This window comes from Orcinus orca, chromosome 1, assembly GCF_937001465.1.
Source record: "Orcinus orca chromosome 1, mOrcOrc1.1, whole genome shotgun sequence".
NCBI classification, from domain to species: Eukaryota; Metazoa; Chordata; class Mammalia; order Artiodactyla; family Delphinidae; genus Orcinus; species Orcinus orca.
In genome coordinates, this window is record NC_064559.1 from 208,529,426 (window position 1) to 208,550,055 (window position 20,630).

The 20,630-nt window shown below is 52.7% G+C and overlaps 1 protein-coding gene across 6 annotated transcripts in view; it reads right to left on the minus strand.

The window, feature by feature from the left end:
- The window catches only part of KCNAB2 (potassium voltage-gated channel subfamily A regulatory beta subunit 2), a 97,065-nt gene that overhangs the window by 59,753 nt on the left and 16,682 nt on the right, over window positions 1–20,630 (minus strand). Inside the window, exon 1 of one of the 6 annotated variants that reach the window (XM_049706759.1) lies at window positions 14,019–14,211. The exons of 3 other annotated variants lie outside the window; for them this stretch is intronic. The gene's annotated coding sequence lies outside the window, so the exon portion shown is untranslated. Of the gene's footprint in view, window positions 1–14,018; window positions 14,212–20,630 lie in introns of those variants that run through there. 2 more of the 6 variants (XM_033432793.2, XM_049706770.1) reach the window with 2 other exon arrangements.

Below are 20,630 nucleotides of genomic sequence, written 5' to 3' on the forward strand. Positions count from 1 at the left end.
TAAATGCTCCAAGCAAAAGACACAGACTGGCTGAATGGATACAAAAACAAGACCCATACATATGCTGTCTACAAGAGACCCACTTCAGACCTAGGGACACATACAGACTGAAAGTGAGGGGATGGAAAAAGATATTTCATGCAAATGGAAATCAAAAGAAAGCTGGAAGGGCTTCCCTGGTGGTGTAATGGTTAAGAATTCACCTGCCAATGCAGGGGACAGGGGTTCAAGCCCTGGTCTGGGAAGATCCCACATGCCGTGGAGCAACTAAGCCTGTGTGCCACAACTACTGAGCCCACGAGCCACAACTACTGAGCCTGCAAGCCACAACTACTGAACCCACATGCCACAACTACTGAAGCCCGCACACATGAGCCTGCGCTGCACAAGAGAAGCCACTGCAACGAGAAGCCCACGCACCGCAATGAAGAGTAGCCCCTACTCGCCGCAACTAGAGAAAGTCCGCACGCAGCAACAAAGACTCAATGCAGCCAAAAATAAATAAATAAATAAATAACTTTATTAAAAAAAAAAGAAAGCTGGAGTAGCAATTCTCATATCAGACAAAATAGACTTTAAAATAAAGACTATTACAAAAAACCAAGAAGGACACTACATAATGATCAAGGGATCAATCCAAGAAGAAGATATAACAATTGTAAATATTTATGCACCCAATATAGGAGCACCTCAATACTTAAGGCAAATGCTAACAGCCATAAAAGGGGAAATCGACAGTAACACAATCATAGTAGGGGACTTTAACACCTCACTTTCACCAATGGACAGATTGTCCAAAATGAAAACAAATAAGGAAACACAAGCTTTAAATGACACATTAAACATGATGGACTTAATTGATATTTATAGGACATTCCATCTAAAAACAACAGAATACACTTTCTTCTCAAGTATTCATGGAACATTCTCCAGGATAGACCATATCTTGGGTCACAAATCAAGCCTTGGTAAATTTAAGAAAATTGAAATTGTATCCAGTATCTTTTCTGACCACAATGCTATGAGACTAGATATCAATTACAGGAAAAAAACTGTAAACAATACAAACAGATGGAGGCTAAACAATAAGCTACTAAATAACCAAGAGATCACTGAAGAAATCAAAGAGAAAATCAAAAAATACCTAGAAACAAATGAAAATGAAAACACGAAGACCCAAAACCTGTGGGATGCAGCATAAGCAGTTCAAGAGGGAAGTTTATAGCAATACAATCCTACCTCAGGAAACAAGAAAAATCTCAAATAAACAACCTAACCTTACACCTAAAGCAATTAGGGAAAGAAGAACAAAAAAACCCCAAAGTTAGCAGAAGGAAAGAAATCATAAAGATCAGATCAGAAATAAATGAAAAAGAAATGAAGGAAACAATAGCAAAGATCAATAAAAGTAAAAGCTGGTTCTTTGAGAAGAAAAACAAAATTGATAAACCATTAGCCAGACTCATCAAGAAAAAATGTGAGAAGACTCAAATCAACAGAATTAGAAATGAAAAAGGAGAAGTAACAACTGACACTGCAGAAATAGAAAGGATCATGAGAGATTACTACAAGCAACTATATGCCAATAAAATGGACAACCTGGAAGAAATGGACAAATACTTAGAAAAACACAACCTTCCAAGACTGAACCTGGAAAAAATAGAAAATATAAACAGACCAATCACTAGTAATGAAATTGAAACTGTGATTAAGAATCTTCCAACAAACAAAAGCCCAGGACCAGATGGCTTCACAGGCAAATTCTATCAAACATTTAGAGAAGAGCTAACACCCAACCTTCTCAAACTCTTCCAAAATATAGCAGAGGTAGGAACACTCCTAAACTCATTCTATGAGGCCACCATCACCCTGATACAAAACCCAGACAAAGATGTCACAAAAAAAGAAAACTACAGGCCGGTATCTCTGATGAACAGAGATGCAAAAATCCTCAACAAAATACTAGCAAACAGAATCCAACAGCACATTAAAAGGATCATACACCATGGTCAAGTGGGGTTTACCCCAGGGATGCAAGGATTGTTCAATATATGCAAATCAATGAATGTGATACACCATATTAACAAATTGAAGGATTAAAAACCATATGATAATCTCAATAGATGCAGAAAAAGCTTTTCACAAACTTCAACACCCATTTATGATTAAAAACTTTCCAGAAAGTAGGCATAGAGGGAACCTACCTCAACATAATAAAGCCCATATATGACAAACCCACAGCCAACGTCATTCTCAATGGTGAAAAACTGAAACCATTTCTTCTAAGATCAGGAACAAGACAAGGTTGCCCACCCTCACCACTATTATTCAACATAGTTTTGGAAGTTTTAGCCATAGCAGTCAGAGAAGAAAAAGAAATAAAAGGAATCCAAATTGGAAAAGAGGAAGTAAAACTGTCACTGTTTGCAGATGACATGATACTATACATAGTAAATCCTAAAGGTGCCACCAGAAAACTACTAGAGCTAATCAATGAATTTGGTAGAGTAGCAGGATACAAAATTAATGCACAGAAATCTCTTGCATTCCTATACACTAACAATGAAAGATCAGAAGGTAAATTAAGGAAACAATCCCTTTCACCATTGCAACAAAAAGAATAAAATACCTAGGAATAACCCTACCTAAGGAGGTAAAAGACCTGTACTCAGAAAACTATAAGACACTGATGAAAGAAATCAAAGGTGACACAAACAGATGGAGAGAGATACCATGTTCTTGGATTGGAAGAATCAATATTGTGAAAATGACTATACTACCCAAAGCAGTCTACAGGTTCAATGCAATCCCTATCAAATTATCAATGGCATTTTTTACAGAACTAGGACAAAAAAATCTTATAATTTGTATGGAGACACAAAAGGCACCAATTAGCCAAAGCAATCTTGAAGAAAAAAAAATGGAGCTGGAGGAATCAGACTCCCTGACTTCAGACTATAATACAAAGCTACAGTAATCAAGACAGTATGGTACTGGCACAAAAACAGAAATATAGATCAATGGAACAGGATAGAAAACCCAGAGATAAACACATGCACCCATGGTCAACTCATCTATGACAATGGAGGAAAGGATATACAATGGAGAAAAGACAGTCTCTTCAATGAGTGATGCTGGGAAAAAGGGACAGCTGCATGTAAAAGAATGAAATTAGAACACTCTGTAACACCATACACAAAGATAAACCCAAAATGGATCACAGACCTAAATGTAAGACCAGGCACTATAAAACTCTTAGAGGAAAACATAGGAAGAACACTCTTTGACACAAATTGCAGCAAGATCTTTTTTGACCCACCTCCTAGAGTAACAGAAATAAAAACAAAAATAAACAAATGGGACCTAATGAAACTTAAAAGCTTTTGAACAGCCAAGGAAACTATAAACAAGACAAAAAGACAACCCTCAGAATGGGAGAAAATATTTGCAAGCGAATCAACAGACAAATGATTTATCTCCAAGATATATGGATAGCTCATGCAGCTCAATATCAAAAAAACAAACAACCCAATCAGAAAATGGGCAGAAGACCTAAATAGACAGATGGCCAAGAGGCACATGAAAAGCTGCTCAACATCACTAATTACTAGAGAAATGCAAATCAAAATTACAATGAGGTATCATCACCTCACACTGGTTAGCTGGGCATCATCATAAAATTACAAACAATAAATGCTGGAGAGGGTGTGGAGAAAAGAGAACCCTCTTGCACCATTGGTGGGAATGTAAATTGATAGAGCCATTAACGAGAACAGTATGGAAGTTCCTTAAAAAAATAAAAATAGAATTAGCATATGACCCAGCAATCCCACTACTGGACATATACCCAGTGAAAACCATAATTCAAAAAGACACATGCACGCTAATGTTCATTGTAGCACTATTTACAGTAGCCAGGTCATGGAAGAAACCTAAATGCCCATTGACAGATGAATGGATAAAGAAGATGTGGTACATATATACAACGGAATATTACTCAGCCATAAAAAGGAACGAAATTGGGTCACTTGTAGAGATGTGGATGGACCTAGAGACTGTCATACAGAGTGAAGTAAGTCAGAAAGAGAAAAACAAATATCGTATATTAATGCATATGTGTGGAATCTAGAAAAATGGTACAGATGAACTGGTTTGCAGGGCAGAAATAGAGACACAGATGTAGAGGACAAACGTATGGACACCAAGGGGGAAGTCGGGGGGGGATGAATTGGGAGATTGGGATTGACATATGTACACTAATATGCATAAAATAGATAACTAGAGGGCTTCCCTGGTGGCGCAGTGGTTGAGAGTCCGCTTGCCGAGGCAGGGGACGCGGGTTCCTGCCCCAGTCCGGGAAGATCCCACATGCCGCGGAGCGGCTGGGCCCGTGAGCCATGGCCGCTGAGCCTGCGCGTCCGGAGCCTGTGCTCCACGACGGGAGAGGCCACAGGTACCAAAAAAAAAAAAAAAAAACCACGATAACCAAAAAAAAAAAAACCCAAACTACTTCTGCAGTTTTCAAAAACAACAAGCATAATTTGTTGGACCCACTTCCTTCCCCACTCTTGTCCTATTTCTCTCCTTCCATCACAGGAAATGTCCTCTTGTCTGTAATTCCCCTCCCTTCTGCCCTCATGCCTCTGAGGAAGCTACCATTGCCAAGGTCGCCGTGACCTCCCTGCTGCTACGCGAGGTTCCTCAGGTTTCCACCAGTCTTCTGGCTCTGACCTCCATTGCTACGCTGCAGACCCCACGATTGTATCTCCAGCCCCCATCTCTCCCCTGGACCGCAGATGCGTGTATCCAACTGTCCACTAGGCATCTCTACAAGGATGTGAAACAAGCGCCTTGGGGCCATACGTCTAACACGAAGCTCCTGCCCACCCTGTCGACTACAAATTGGTACTTGCCACGGGCACTTGCCATCTCCCTCTACAAGGATTAGATCATGTGCTGCTGCAGCTGCTGACTTTCAACATCCCCTGAAAGGAGTTCAGGGTGGAGAGCAGAAATGAGGCACTCGGTGCTCTGAGAAAAACTGGCAGAACAGGGCTTCAGACAGTTAAATATTTTCAGAAGATTTAGTGAGCCTAATTTTTGTATTTCCTCATATCTAGAAAAACACTAAAATCCTTCATGGTGACGATTGTTCCTCGTGACTAACAGAAACCTTCTGGAAAAAAATATGTGCTTGATTGCATGGACTCCCCCTTTGCCAAAATCACATACATACTGACCTTCCCCTGACCTCTTTGGTGCAGTTTCTCAGAGCTATCTGAAACGCCGTCCCCCCGGGCCACAGTCCTCCTGTTGCCCCAAATAAAACTTAACTCTCACTCTCACGTTGTGCATTTTTTTAAGTCGACAACTCCCACTGCAGCCCTGTTCTTCCACGGCCACCCCGTCATGAGGCCATCTTCAGAAGCCACCAGAGTCCCACGCTTCTTTTTTTTTTTTTTATTTTTGCGGTACGCGGGCCTCTCACTGTTGTGGCCTCTCCCGTTGCAGAGCACAGGCTCCGGACGCGCAGGCTCAGCGGCCATGGCTCACAGGCCCAGCTGCTCCGCGGCATGTGGGATCTTCCCGGACTGGGGCACGAACCCGTGTCCCCTGCATCGGCAGGCGGATTCCCAACCACTGCGCCACCGGGGAAGCCCAAGTCCCACGCTTCTTGCGGTGACCTCTGCCTCCTCCTCCCTGGCCCGGCTGCCACCTTCCCTCTCTTAGTCCCCACGACAGCTTTCTGACAGGTCTCCTGGCTTCCACCTTGACCAGGAGCCAGAGCGAAACTTCCGGAACATAAATCAGATCATGTTGTTACTTTGCTCAAACTTTCCAATGGTTTCCCATGCTACCCAGAGTGAAAGCCCAAATCTCAACAGCGGCCTCAGCCCGGCCCCGCCTGAGCCGCGACCTCTCTGACCTCATCCCCCCCTACCCCCTCACTCACTCCGCCCCAGACGCGGGCTCTGTGGGGTCCCGTGAACCAAGCAGACACTCCAACCTCAGGACTTTTGCACCTGCCCTTCCTTCTGCCTGAGCTCTCTGACCCCTGACCCGCCGGAGGGACCCCTGACGTTCACCTCTTAATACAAAGGTCACACTCTCAGGGAGTCTTCTCTGGACACTTTATCTTAAATTGCAGACCTGTCTTCCCTACACTCCCCTGGTCCCTCCCCTGGCACGTGTCACCTTCTGACACACCTTATGTTTCACCTACTGTCTCCTTTGTGACCCCAAGATGCCAGCTCCATGGCATCGTCGGCTGTGCTCACAGCTATGCCTGGCACGCCTGTGGTAGGGGGAGGGCCTGGGGACTCGGCTTGCACGAGGTGGGGACAGGGCAGCCTTCCTGAGGGTGCAATGTCCGCTCTGTCCAGCGGGGGTGTTCATGGCAGCTATAGGTGCCACTGGCCACACTGTGGGAGGCATCCCCAGGGAGGTCACCTGTCCCACTCCTCACCCTAGCCCGGACTCTGGAAGCTCAGGTCTTTCAGGGTCAGCAGTCAGCTCCTCCGCCCACAGCCGGGCACTGGCCACGCTCTGATGCCCACTTCACGTGGAAAAGAACTGCAGGCCACGAGCAGTGCTTCTGTCTCATTCCTCCTGGGGGGTTGGCACCTTTGCCACCTCACGGGGGGGGGGGGAAGAGGATTGGTGAGGTTTCCCCAAGCCCCGGCTGAGCGTTCAGGACACAGTCCAGGGCCACAGCCAACGTGCCCAGAGCCCACCTCCTTGCCCTGTAGCTGCCGCTGTCCAATCAGGAGCCACTGCATCTGCCTGGCAGCCAATCCCCAAGGAGCTGACGTCCCAGTGGGGATGCTGTGACTCCCAGGCTGCGCTGGGCTCCTGCACCCCTAGGGGAGGAAGGCTGGCACAGCTGCCCACCCCACCTCCACCCTGGACTGTTCAGAAACCATTTGGCAACATGACAGGCTCGGAGGGACGAGGGACGGGAGGGGCGGCTGAGAGGGTGTGGCTCGGGGTCCAAGCTGGGAGTCCGAAGGCTGGGTCCCTCCCGTCTCCTGCACGACCAGCTGGTCTGCGTGTGACCCGGAGCAAACCACCCTGGTTTATACTTGGAGACATAAGCATGGAGCGCTCACAAAGTCCCGTTCATAGTTTCTCATGGGAGCAAAGAGAAGATACGCTCTGAGCCCAAGAGGAAAGATGTTGAGTCAATACCAGCTCTCACCCTTTGCAGGCTGAGCTGAGTGATGACAGGGGACCTAAAAGGCTCCATCTGTGGACACTGTCTTCTCTCCAACTTATTATTTTTAAAACTTTAAAACATCAGAAAAATTGTAAAACACCAGAATAGCAACAAGCCCCTATATACCCTTCATCCTACTCACTGATAATCTGCGTTTGCCTCATTTGCTTGCATGGCCTCTCCTCCCTCCCCCTCTCCCCTTCACCTCTTCCCCCTCCCTCTCGCACACACTTTTTTTTCTGAAACATTTGACAGTTGCGATCTCATGCACTTCACACCTCAACACTGCAGCAAGCATTTTCTGAGAGTAAGAACTCTACCTTACATAACTACAACACCGTGATCATATCTAAGGCAATTAATTCAATACCACCCGATATATAGCCTATATTAAAAATTTCCGCCTTCCTCCCAAAACAAGAAAAACCTCAAATAAACAATCCAGGCTACCACCTAGAAGAATTAGAAAAAGAACAGGGACTTCCCTGGAGGTGCTGTGGTTAAGACTCTGCTCTCCCAATGCAGGGGGCCCGGATTCGATCCCTGATCAGGGAACTAGATCCCACATGCATGTCGCAACTAAGAGTTCACATGCCGCAAGTAAGGAGCCCATGAGCCGCAACGAAGGAGCCCGCCTGCTGCAAGTAAGACCCGACGCAACCAAATAAATAAATAAATAAATTTTAAAAAGAAAGGAAAAGAAGAACAAACAAAACCTAAAGTCAGCAGAAGGAAGGAAATAATAAAGCTCAGAGAAGAAATAAAATAGAGATTAAAATTTTCCCATTGATTCCAAAAAGATAGTCTATAGTTTAAAAAAATCCAGAATCCATTCCAAAAATAGATGCTATAGCTTAAAAAAACCCTACCGGAATCCACTCAAGGTTCACCTAACCCAGCACCCCTCAACTAATCTCCTAATCCAGCACCCCACCCCGCCACCATTTTTTCATTTTTGTTTTTCACGGCATTGGTTTTTTTTTTTTTTTGAAAAGCTCAGGCCATTAGTCCTGCTGACTGTCCCACATTTTGCATCTGTCTGACTGCAGCCTGATGGTTAGATCTGGCTAAACCTTTCTGGCGAGGTGTGTCCTTCTGGTGCATCAAACCAGGATGCACACGCACGTTTGTCCATGACGGGCAAAGCCAGGGCCTGCCACTTGGTTAAGGCAGCTTCCGCCATGGCACAGAGTACTAATTCCTTCCTAATTAACCAGGAACCGCAGGGAGGGCTCTTTGAGGCTGTGTGAGAATGCAGTTCCCCTGCAACCTCTCACTGTGTTTTCTCCACTTTAGTTTTCCCAGAAAGGTCACTATGCAGCCTGTTAGGGCTCCGAGGGCAGAGGACGCGAGAGGGCAGGAGGCCGAGTTTAAATGGGAAGAAAACACAGAAACGGATTCCTGGAGTCTTAGGCTGTCATCAGAGCTGCAGCCCCGTCCAGGCCCTGATGCTCAGACTCTCAGGGACTGACCAAAGGCCCCACGGGGCCTCTATGTGACTCTGGGGCCTGGGATTGGCCCTGAGACTCGGGCTGGCAGTCTTCTGGAAAAGTGGACCCATGACATGATTTTAAACATGGACAAGCACATTTATACACACAGAGGGAAAACCCCAGAATAAACCAGATGCACTGTGCAAAATGTCCAGGGTCACAGCAGACCACGGTGAGGCGCCCTTGACCAGGACACGCGAGCTCGCTCTCTCTCTCTTTAAGCCTCAGGCTTCTCATCTGCAAAATGGGGGCCTGGCCTACATGAGCCTCAATTTCTCTGTTGGAGCTAAGAATAAATGATTACATTATTCTGGGAGCTAATGTGCCTGGGGGTGTCCAATTCAGATCTGCAAGTGGCGCTCTCTCTCTCTTCCTCTCCCTCTTTCTCCCTCTTTCTCTGATCCCTTCAGCCTCAGCATTAAAGATGGAATCTGTAGCCTCTCAGAGTTGATGAGAGCTACTGGCACGAGATGGGAAGGATTCAGTGCATCCAGGCGAAAGAAGAAAAGGAATTCACAGCTAAGCCAAGAAACCACAAAGAAAAGTCAGACCGAGCCCACGAGTCCAGGGACACACAGTGACAGGAGATGCTTTCTGAGCGAGCCTGCTTGGGGGACCACCTGTTCTGGCTCCTCAGACGTGCTGGTTGGTGAGCTGCCATCTGATTTGCATAGAAGGAGGGTATGAGGGTCTAGGAGATTGAATCATCGGTCCCCATTCCTGGCTCCTTCCGTATCCATGTCCTTTGCTGAGTAACTCTGCCACCTCCCCCCAACGTGCACGCATGCATACGACACCCACCCCGCCTCCACACACACACAAACACACTCTTGGGCCAATGTGGAGCGAGCAGAATGACGATATGCCAGCTCCAGCCACAGGAGACTTGCCCTGGAGCCCCTGCCATCATCACGGATGAACCTGCTCCAGACACACCCCCCGCTGGTCCGAAGAGGCCGAGCTCACACGCTAGAGCCACCCGGCCCAGCCCGGGCATCACCCATCGACCTGCGACGTGGAGCCAGCAGACCCACGAATGCAGACAAACGAGCCTCTCTGTGGCCTGCCACCAGGACTGTTACGCAGAAGGTGAATGGAGTTTTAACTTCAGCACTGCTGGGAGCCGTTCCGCTGTGTTTTAATATTCAGGGTCATTCTCGTTACATTAAATTATAACTCCAGCGGGAGGCCGGGAGCTACTTCCGGTTACTGGAAAAGGATGCCCCAGCTGTCCCTTTACCGTAGGTTCTGGAGCACAAACCTTGGGTGATGGGAACCTTCATGTAGTGAGAGTTCATGTGAAGCTGCCCTTTGAGCTCGGGAGAGGGCAACTGTTTCTAAATCGAAACCTTGCCGGGTCGACACCCGTTTCCATCTTCTTCTGGGGCTTGGTGGGTGACACAATTCCCCCCTCCTTGGGTGACCCAGGAGACCACTCCAGGTGGTGGGGAGGGAGGTGAGGTCCAGTTGGGGTTCAGATCTAGCCCTTGGTTTGCATCGTAACTCTGCCATTTATTGGTGTCTGACCTTGGGCAAATCTCCCAACCTTCCGAAGTGTCAGTTTCTCCACCTGTGAAATGGGAGGGTAACAGGAGTCCCGGAGGAGCTGATGTGCTACCAGGTGGGGGTGTGCAGTGATGGCCACGGAGGCTGGAATCCGCTCGTGCCCGGCGCTGGAGGAGGGAAGGTGCTGCCCGAGGCCTGGGAGTGCCTCTCGGAAAGTCCGCGATCACAACTCCTTCCTGAACGTTTGCACCGCGGGCCAAAGGCAGGTGAGGTCACTCTTGCACAGAGGCATCTGTCCCAGAGGCAGCCTGCTCCCAGGCAGTGGTCCTGCCGTCCAGAAAATCACTTTTCAGGGTCCTCAGACTCACTGCAACCTCTCCTTTTCCCATGCTGCCTCTCTCCCCTGCTCTCAGAAGTCTTCTCATCTTCTCCAGCTCCCCAGAAAAAGGCTCATCGCTTACGGAGGTGGCCAGCCATGCACAGGTATGACTTGCTGTCACGGGGGGCCCTCTGGGGCTGCATCCTCATTCTGGATCATCCTGGAAGCTCAAAGCTTCCCGAAGGCTTGGCCCTAGATCGCTGAGGTCTTAAGAACAATGAGACTGTATGAGTCATCTGCTGCCACCTGACAAGGGTTGGCGGCTTACAGCAACAGATATTACTCACACGGTTTTGGAGTCAGGAATCTGGGACTGACTTGGCTGGGTGGTCTGGCTCAGGGTCTCTCCTGAGGCTGTGGGCAGGATGTCAGCTGAGGCCACCATCTCATCTCAATGCTCCTTGTCTTTGCTTTTTGCTGCACCGTGCGTCTTGTGGGATCTTAGTTCCCCAACTAGGGATTGAACTCAGGACCTGGGCAGTGAGACCGGGGAGTACTAGCCACTGGGCTGCCAGGGAATTCCCCCGAAGGCTCCTCTTCTTAGGTGTCTCCTGCACAAGGCTGTGCGCAGTGGGCCTCAGTTCTGTACTCCTTGGGTCTCTCAGGCCGAGGCAGTTTGCTTCCCCCAGAGCAAGGGATGGAGAGAGAGAAGCTGCCATGTCTTTTAGTTTATTGGTCACAAAGACCAACCCTAATACGATGGAGTGGGTAAGGACCAAGAGGCGGGGCCGCTGGAGACCATCTTGAAGGTCACTCTGCTGTGACACCAGTTATGGACTGTTCCTCACCTCAACCCTGTCCCCACTTGCCCTGAGACCACAGGGATGTTGGCTCCTCCAGGGCAGGGGCTTTGCCTCTCCTGCTCACTGACGTGTCCCAGCAGCTCCAGGCACATGGCCGATGCTCCGTGAGCTCTGACTGAGGACCAGGGAGGAGACGCTTACGGCACGTGGGTGTGACAGGCGTGTGAAGGGCGTTGGGTGATCTCCCCGGAAGCTTCAGGAACCAGGGCTAGGACTGAAGCAGCTGCTTCTCAAACTGATGTTACTTTGCATGTTGCTTCTCGAACCCCGTAAATCCCTTCTACCAAAGCCCTGAGGCATGGCTCTGACTGTGACACGGCATGAAACCACTGCCCTTTATGGGCCCAAAGCCTGTGGGAGCCACGGCGGCCACAGGGTGCCTCAAGAAGAGACAGGAAGAGGTGTAACTGCTCAAAACCACACACATCCGGAAGGGCGCTTGTGTAACACCCCCTTCCGCTCTCTCCCAGAGGCCAGGAGCTCCGAGACAGGAGCCAACTCTTCTCCTGTGAGCAAGGTGGGTGGCAAAGAGCGAGAGCTGCTGGACCTGCGTGCACTTGGGGTGTCTGTTCTGCCTGTGGAGTCATCTTGGAGGACAAACAGAGAGGCCCAATTGCCGGAAGGGGCCGGAGGCCAACACTCACACTCCCAAACAGTACCACCCAGATCTCGCTCAGATTCAGAGGGAGCTGGGGGCGGAGAGAACGGGCAATCGTTACTGGGGGCTGGGGGTCACGGCCAGGACCCCCCTCACCCCGCCCTGCTGCTCTTGGCCAGTGAGAACCTCAGTCTCTCCTCTAAACTCGTGAGGCCTGAGCCGGCGGGACGAGCGGCACGGGGACCCCTCCCCAACCCAACACTAAAAAGCACGGACCTCACGTGGTCAGACCACGGTGGAAACATCTGGACCAGCCACAGAGCCCACGGCAAGACTGCCCGACAGGGCGTCTGTTCACGCGTCTAACTGATGCCCCATTAAGAATTCCTTATAAAGATCACAGACTGGAAGTTTCAATCTTTTCAAAGCAACCTTCAAGCACCTGTTCCCTGATTACGAACGAGTCAACCAACACAGAGCCGTGGCTGGACGGCTCAAATTGAATTGATTCCACAGCAAAAAAAAAAATCAAATCCCAACTCTCCCAAAGCAACGGTGGAAGGCCCTTCCCCTGGTACAGCCCACCAAGATCCTCACCATGACTTAGGCGCCTTCCGATCGAGGGGAAGCCTCGCTGTGGCTCCTGGTTACGTCAGGGCTGCGCACAGTGATGGTGGCGGGGGGAGGGGTGGCCTGCTGGGGTCAGCAGCTGAAGGCCCCCAGTCGTGGGGACAACCACCTCCCCTCCCTGAGAGGAATGGAGGCTTGGCTCACGGGGTGGAGGGGCCTTGTCCCCTGGCCACGCTCCCGGTGACCACAGGTGGAAGGGTGTGGTCACCGAAATCTGGCCAGAGGGGCCTCAGTGCTCTACAGACCACGTGAGCTGCAGCGGGTCAGGGCAAGACGCAGGAAACAGAAGCCCGCACGTGCTCCGGAATCTCCGTAATCTTCCCCGGGGGCCCAGGCCACAGGCTTCCCTGCGGTCATTCATTCAGCAAACGTTAGAGCTCTCCTGTCCCAGCCCGGGAAGCTCACAGCCTCCTCCCCGTGCGCCGCCCTGGTCTCCCGCGGTGACCACAGCCTGCACCAGTATCCTGCTGGGGCCCAGAGTGGAGAGGACAGCAAGGTCGGGGAGGGAAGCCCCAAGAAGCTGGGCTTTTCCGGGCCGGGAGGGAGCCCCTTAGGCATCAGGGAGCCCCCTCTGCCCCCCCACCCACCCACGTGGTGACCATGGGCTGCCCTTCCCGGACAGAACTGCAGGGTGGGGAAGGGATTCAAGGGGTTCTCGGCCACCCTCCCCTTTGCATGCGGGATCTTAGCTCCCCAACCAAGGATCGGACATGCACCTCTCCCTCGTGCCCCATTGGAAGTGCGGAGTCTTAACTATTGGACCGCCAGGGAGGTCCTCGTTTTGTTTTTAAGGCGGGGACCCTCACTCCTTCCGCCTGTGAAACCACTTTGCACTCAGAGATGGGAACCCAGGCTGGGGGCTCCCGGGAGACAGCGGATGGGCAGGAACCTCTACAAGAGCCTGCTGGGGCCCCTGGCAGCTGTGCCCTCACCCCCCGGGCTGGACAGCTGTGCCCTCACCCCCAAGGCTGGACGGAGGTGGCCCGGCCACACTCTTGATCTCCGGGCAGCTCCTTGCCCCAGGGATGAAAGCAGAAGCTAGCAGCCCCGGAGGCAGAGCCGTGTCAGATGCCTCCTCTGAGTGCCACCCGCTGCGCCCCCCTCGCCCGCCACCCAGCAGTCACTGGGTCATGGGAGGCCTGCTGGTCCCCTTCAGGGAGGACGCCTGCAGCCTCTGTGCCAGCCAGCCACGTGGGCTCGGCCTGGGTCCGGCAGGGCGTCTACAGGGGTGGCTGCAGCCAGTCCTGCGGGGGCACAGGGCCTAGGGGGCTGCTGGCCTGATGAACCCTGGATGTCAGGGGAGCACCCAATCCCTGCAGAGGGAGCCGGGGTCCCATCCCCTCAAGCACAAAACCCATCCTGGGAAGCAGGGTGCCCGAAACGCCCTGGGTACCTGCTCCTGGGTCAGAACAGCCAGAGACAAGACCATCCTGGTGTGTACGAGGTGGAAGGTGAACACCGCAGGACCACGGGGCCGAGCAGGAAGCCGGCGGCAGCGAGCGACAACGCGGGGGATGCTCAGCTAGCCAGGGCCCCGGCGAGACAGGGTGTGGCCTCCAGTCCCAGGCGTGCCCCGAGGAGGGCCCCAGACACCCCGGCCTTCCTGACAGTGCAGCAGCTGCCCTGGGCAGGCAGGGTGGGGGAGCCCTTTCTGCGGGAGGGGGAGGGGACAGACACACAGCCACAAGCTAGTTCTGGGGATGTTACAGTTCCTGCTTATCGGCGCCGGCTTGGTGCCCGGGCTGGGCTACGCACCTTTTACCCACGTCCCCTCATTTGATTGTCCCCCCAGTCCTGGGGGGGCTACTGCTGCTCCCCCTACTCCATCGATGATGACCCTGAGAGTCAGAGGTCAGGCCTATGGCTAAGATTTGAGCCCAGGGCTGGGCCGATTCCAGAGCTGTGCTCTGAGGTGGGCACTGCTAGGATGCCTCCCAACTGGACGGTGAGCCCGGGGCAGGGCTGTGTCCCCCACTCATGTCCCATTCCCAGTCCCGCCACCGCGCCAGGACATAGCAGGTGCGAGCAGATGACGCGGTGGTGGGGGGGCCTGGGAGGACAGGTGAGGGGGGGCTCCCTCCTCCCTGGGGAGGAGGTTTTACCCACGGTTCCAGGGAGTGGGGTGGGCACGGGGCTCTGAGGCTGCAGTGGGAGTAGCCGCCGTGGGCCCCCGGCGGGGTTAAGACACAGATGGGGCGGTGGGGAAAAGAAAGAGGAGAGAGAAGGGAGAAGTAAACAGTTTGGGGTGCTCTGGTGCATCTCATAAGTGATTGAAGACAGCAGCTGTCGGGGGGTGAGCAGGAGGGGGCCGGAGAGCAAAGGGACAACGGGAAAAAGAGAGGCCCTGTCGGGGGGGTCGGGAGGAGAGTCCCCACGGCTGACCCCCCGCACACAGCCCTTGCTGTCTTTAACCTTCTTAGACGAGAGCACTTTTATACACGGCAATCAAGGCCCGTGAATACTAAATGCTACCCAAGGCCACAGGCCCATCAGTGGCAGAGCTGGAACGGGAACCAGGTACGTCTGGCTCCAGAATGGGACTCTTCCCTCCACCTGCCCTGGAGCCCCCTTGGGCCTGACTCTGGACAGGTACCCTCTGCTGCCCACCAGCACGGAGGAGACCCTGTGGGTCCACAAGGCACACTTAACTCACTGCTCTTACACACCTCCAGGCAGCAGGTAGAAGTTGGACATTTCAAACTAATGCCTGTAACTTCGCGAGCTGCTTGGCGCTGTTGGTCACCGTGAGTCAGGTCTCAAATCGCCACTTCACTCCTGGCCCCTAAGAGTAAATCGCATGTCTTCAAGTATCTGCCAATGCTTTTTCAAGAAGTTCCTTTGGACTGGGAGGGCAGGCAACCACTAAGTGCTGGGCTGTGAAGTTAGGGATACTTCACAGTTAGGGGCAGCTTCTCTTCTGCGTGGACGCATCTGAGCCATAGATTTAAGCTGGATCAATAAACATGACAGACAGAGCTGCTGAGTGGCCCAACTGCCGCCCACATGCCCCACCTCCTGAATCATCTTCCAGCTAGTGTGGCCTGGGACACGGTCTATCAGCAGGGTCCTGGGGTGGGGGGAGGGGCATCCAGGGAATTTTGCTTTCCTCGTGGAAAGGGACAGAATCTTCTGGAATGTTCTTCATGGAGGAGTCTGTCTCCGTTTTCAGCAGAAGGAGTGGTGCGGGTGGAGGTCTCTCAGGCTGGATCGGGGGCAGGAGGTGGTACCTCAGAGGCCTGTGTGGGGTGACCCGCAGCAAGTAGTCTTGTACTGTCCCCCCAGCTGGACCACAGAACACGATCGCATGCCAGGCTGGTCTTGAGGCCACTTAAAGTTACCTCCTGGTAAGTGCGGACCTCATAGGGGTTCTAGCTGTTTCCACAACTTACGGAGGAAGTTCTGAACAGATCTGCATCAAGGTAACTCACATTCCTTTGGGCCGGGACCTGTCCCCGGAGTGTAGGCGGAGGACTGGGTTCGTGCATCCTAGACACTCCCAGTGTGCAGAGCAGAGAGCGGGGTCCAGGGCTCCAGAGACACACAGCTCCCTCTGCAAAACCCCCATGGGGAACTCTAAGCAAGTGAGGCCTCTGGGGATGACCGAAGTGATGAAACATGTCCTTTATCATGTTGATTTTTTTTTTTTTTTGCGGTACGCGGGCCTCTCACTGTCGTGGCCTCTCCCGTTGCGGAGCACAGGCTCCGGACGTGCAGACTCAGCGGCCATGGCCCACGGGCCCAGCCGCTCATGTGGGATGAGGGATCCCATGTGGGCATGTGGGATCCTCCCGGACCGGGGCACGAACCCGTGTCCACTGCATCGGCAGGCGGACTCTCAACCACTGCGCCACCAGGGAAGCCCTTTCATGTTGATTTTAAATCAGCATCCTTGTAACTTCTACCCACAGGGGCCACCTCTGTTCCCCGGCCTGGGAACTAAGGATGGTTTTCACGTTTTTTAAGTGGTTGGAAGAAAAACAAAAGAAGAATATTTCATGGGACATAAAAATTATAAAAAATTCAAATTTCAGTGTCATCAATACTGCTTCACCGGTACAGAGCCATGCTCATGTACTGTTGGGCCTCCATAACAAACGCCACAGATGGGGTGGGGGAGGACTTCAATAACAGACATTTTTCTCAAAGTTCTAGAGGGTGGAAGTCCGAGATCCAGGTGCTGGCAGATTCAGTGCCTGTGAGCACTTCTTCCTGGCTTGAGGATGGCCACCTTCTCCCCGTGTCCTCACAGGCAGAGAACGAGCTTGCTCTGGTCTCTTCCTCTTCTTATAAAGGCACCAACCCATCCTGGGACCCCACCCTCAGGACCTCATCTAAACCCAATCACCTCCCAAGGGCAAACGGCATCCCACTGGGAGTTAGGGCTTCAACATATGAATTTGGGGGGACACAAACATTCGGGCCAGAACACTTATTCACGTATCGGCAACGACTGCTTTCACGCCACGTGGCAGCACTGAGGAGTTGGGATAGAGGCTGCACTGCCTGAAAGGCTAAAACAATTATTCTCTGACCCTTTGTAGAAAAGGTTTGCGGATCCCGGTTCTAGGAGTTACCGCGGCCTCTAGAAGGCTACACCTCCGTCCTGGAGCAACAGGGCCTTCAGGCACACAGTCTTTGGAGGAACAGACCTCTGCCGCTGGACCCCGCCTCTGCCCCCGTGAGCCCACACCTGTTTCCTGGGCCCAAGTGTCGGCCGTTGCCTCTCTTCGAGTGGTGCCTCAGTTAAGTGAGGTCACTGCACGGAGCACTCTGCCTGGGCCCCATGCGCACTCTTGGTCACTGTCATTCTGTTCATCTCCTGCATTCAGGTGTAGCTTGCGTGGTTTGGTGACTTTCAAGCCAATCCTGGGATTCTGTTGAGAGTTTTCAGCGTATGAGATCACAACCTCCTCTCCGGAGACTGGACAGTAATCCAGTTTAATAACTGATAGCCAGAAGCAGACCCATTTCAAAGGCGGCGTGATCTGTAACATTTTGCAGCCCCGTTCAAAACCTCGCTTGGGGAGGCGGGGAGGCAAACGCAGGAGGTGTGTTTGTCAACGCTGGTGCCTGGATGGGCCACACGTCGCATTCTGGGGGGATTCACCATTGGTGGGTGCTCAGCTCCGCGTCCTGCAGTGCCCACCCTGGTCACGTCATGGGTGAGGGGTCTCCCGGAGCCTTCATAGAAATGCAAACCTTCATGGTTGAAAAGCTCCTTTTTTTTTTCCCTGGGGGACACCTCCCGGGTGACATGTTATGCAAATTTTCCAAGTGTCCCAGACAGGCCACGTGCAAAAGCCTAATCAAATCCACAACGTGCCTCCATGGTCTGTCCCAAGGACCCTCCCTCTCCCAGCGGTGTGGAGGTTTCAAAGGGCTCCACAGTGACTCATGGAAGCCGAGTGGCCCTGAGGACATCGCAGGAAAGGGGACCCCCAAGAGGTGCTTCTCTAACCCTGCCCAGTGGGGTCCCACCTGCTCTTCCCCCTCAGATGTCTGGGGAACAGAGCAGGGAGGGTGGCCCGCAGGTGGGGCCCGGGGGTTTCCTGCGGCTGTTAACCTGCGGGGGGTCTGAGGTTAATCACGTGACTCAAACGTGCCTGCCCCAAAGATGCTGCCTGCACAAGAGAAAGCTAGTTACTGTGGAATCTTATTATTATTTAAAAAAATCTCTAAAGCCCCGCATCAACACCAGCAAACCAAACCACCACCAGACAAACCCCCCCATCACTGGTAGATGTCTTTTGATGGATAGGATACCTCCCTAGGATGCTGGAGCACCTGACGAAAAGTATCTCTGGTGGGGACCGCAAACCTCTGGTGGGTGCAGCCAGGGGCTGGGGGTGGATATGTGGGCTTTGGGAGTCTCTGCCACGTGAAAACAGCCAGAGACAATTTGTGAATGAAAGGGTGTGGCTGTGTTCCAGTAAAACTCTGTTGAGCAAAACAGGTCGTGGGCTGGATGTGGCCCTCAGGCCATAGTTCGCAGAACTTTGATCTCTGACATTAAAAAAAGGTGACATCCACTGAAATTAAGACAGAAGTGTGGGTCCTTATGATGTCCACAGCACTCACAGCTCTGCTCTGTCCTTTCGTGGGGACACTTCCTTCAGGAAGGGGACCCCCTCAGGTCCAAGATGACTCCCATGCTGCCTGCTGGCTGAGCCCCTGACCCCGTTGCTCAGTGGGGGTGCTGGGAGGGAGAAGGCACAGAGGTCCCATGTGCCCTGAATCCTCATTCACCTGCTAGTCATTCTGATTTATCATCGGACCGCAGGCCTGATTAATCTGCTCCTAGTAAACATGTAAAGCCGCCCTCCCAGCCGCTCGCTGGGGACAGCTGGCCACGGTCGCAGGCTGCCTGCCGCCTCTGACGCCATACTATTTTTGGTTACTCTTTCTGTCTCATTTATTTTTGATACGAGTTGCTCATACAGACTGTATGTTCTCTTTCTTGCTCCTGCACTGAGATGAAATAAGCATAGTATTTTTAACCCCAGCTCGTGGGGCCTCAGCGCAGCACCTGGAAAGCCCCGTCCAAGGTGGGCCGCCTGGCCTCAGGCTGCGGCCCACAGCCTTGCCTCACCCTCCTGGACACGGTGACCCATCAGTCCTGGGGAGACACTGGGCTTTCAGTGGCTGGGGGTCCAGGACATCTGAGTGCCCTCTGAGTGGCAGGGAGGGACGAGGCACCAGACACCCACCTGAGCAGCATTTCTGGCCTCATCCCTGGGTGGGGACCAGTCCAAGCTGCTGGTGACTGAGTGCAGAGGTGTGATGTGCTGGGATAAAGGCTTTCACGTGCACTCACTCACTTAGCCTTCATCCCACACCCTGTGAAGTTGGTACTGCTTATTACCAACCACTGGTGATGGCTGGGGAAACGGAGGCTCAGAGCGGTTCCGTTGGCCTGGCCATGCCCCCGCGCAGCCCTGAGAGTCCCTCCTCTGAACCACAGCCCTGCGCTGCCACGGGCAGGGAGGGAACAACCAAAGGCCTCCTCCCAACAGGGGTGAGACAACCATGCTCTCCCGGATGAGAGTGGCTGGGATGGGGGGTGGGCAAAGGCAGGGGGGCGTCTCCTTAAGAGACCAGCAACGATGCAGGTGCGAGCCGGGGAGGCCTGGGCCAGGGTGGGCTGGCAGCTGCTGGAGCCGGGAGGTGGAGACCAAAGGCCGGCTGGCGGGTGGATGTGGGGTGCTGGGGGAAGACAGGGGAGCAGGGTGACCCCCCCCAGCTCCTGACATGGGGGAAGTGCTGGGTGCAGCAGGTTGGGGGAGCCTGGAGCCTGGTGGCGGCTGCGTCCAGTCCGAGAGGCCTGTGGGACACCCACGTGGGGGGCTGGGGTCTTCCTCTGGGCTCCTCCCCTCACTCCTGCCACAGAGCCCTCGCAGGTGCCGTCCCTCTGCCTGGGACGCTCTTCCTTTTTGTCCCTGCTCAGATGTCACTTCTCCAGAGAGGTCGTTCTGGAAAGCCCTCTCCAATGTCCTGTCCATCAGAGCAGCACGTGCATTTCCTGCAGAGCTCGTACCCCAACCTGTGGTGACTCCACCCGGCTGTCCCCCTGACCAGATGGTGAGCTCAGAGGGCAACCACTGGGTTGGTCTCATTCCCTGCGGAATCCCTCGTGCCGGGACGGGGCGATTGCTGAACGCACGCAGGCAAGTCACGCCTGCTCTGCATGGCTCGCGTGCTCCTTCCTGCAGTTCAGCACCTCCTCCACGGGGTTTCACGGTGGGAGGGTGCAGTTCGCAGAGGCCCAGGTCAGGATCTCAGGCTATCACTGGACTGACAGGCTCTACCAGGTCTGGAGTCCCCAACCAGGATGATCCCTGGTTCATAACACAAGGACAGAGCCAGGCATCTCAAGGGCATGTGTGCACGGGCAGAGAGCACGTGTACATGCATGTGTGAACATGCACATGCACTCACACACCACCTTTACCATCTCCATGACCTTCACCTCCATGACCTTCACCTCCATCACTTCTACTATCTCTAG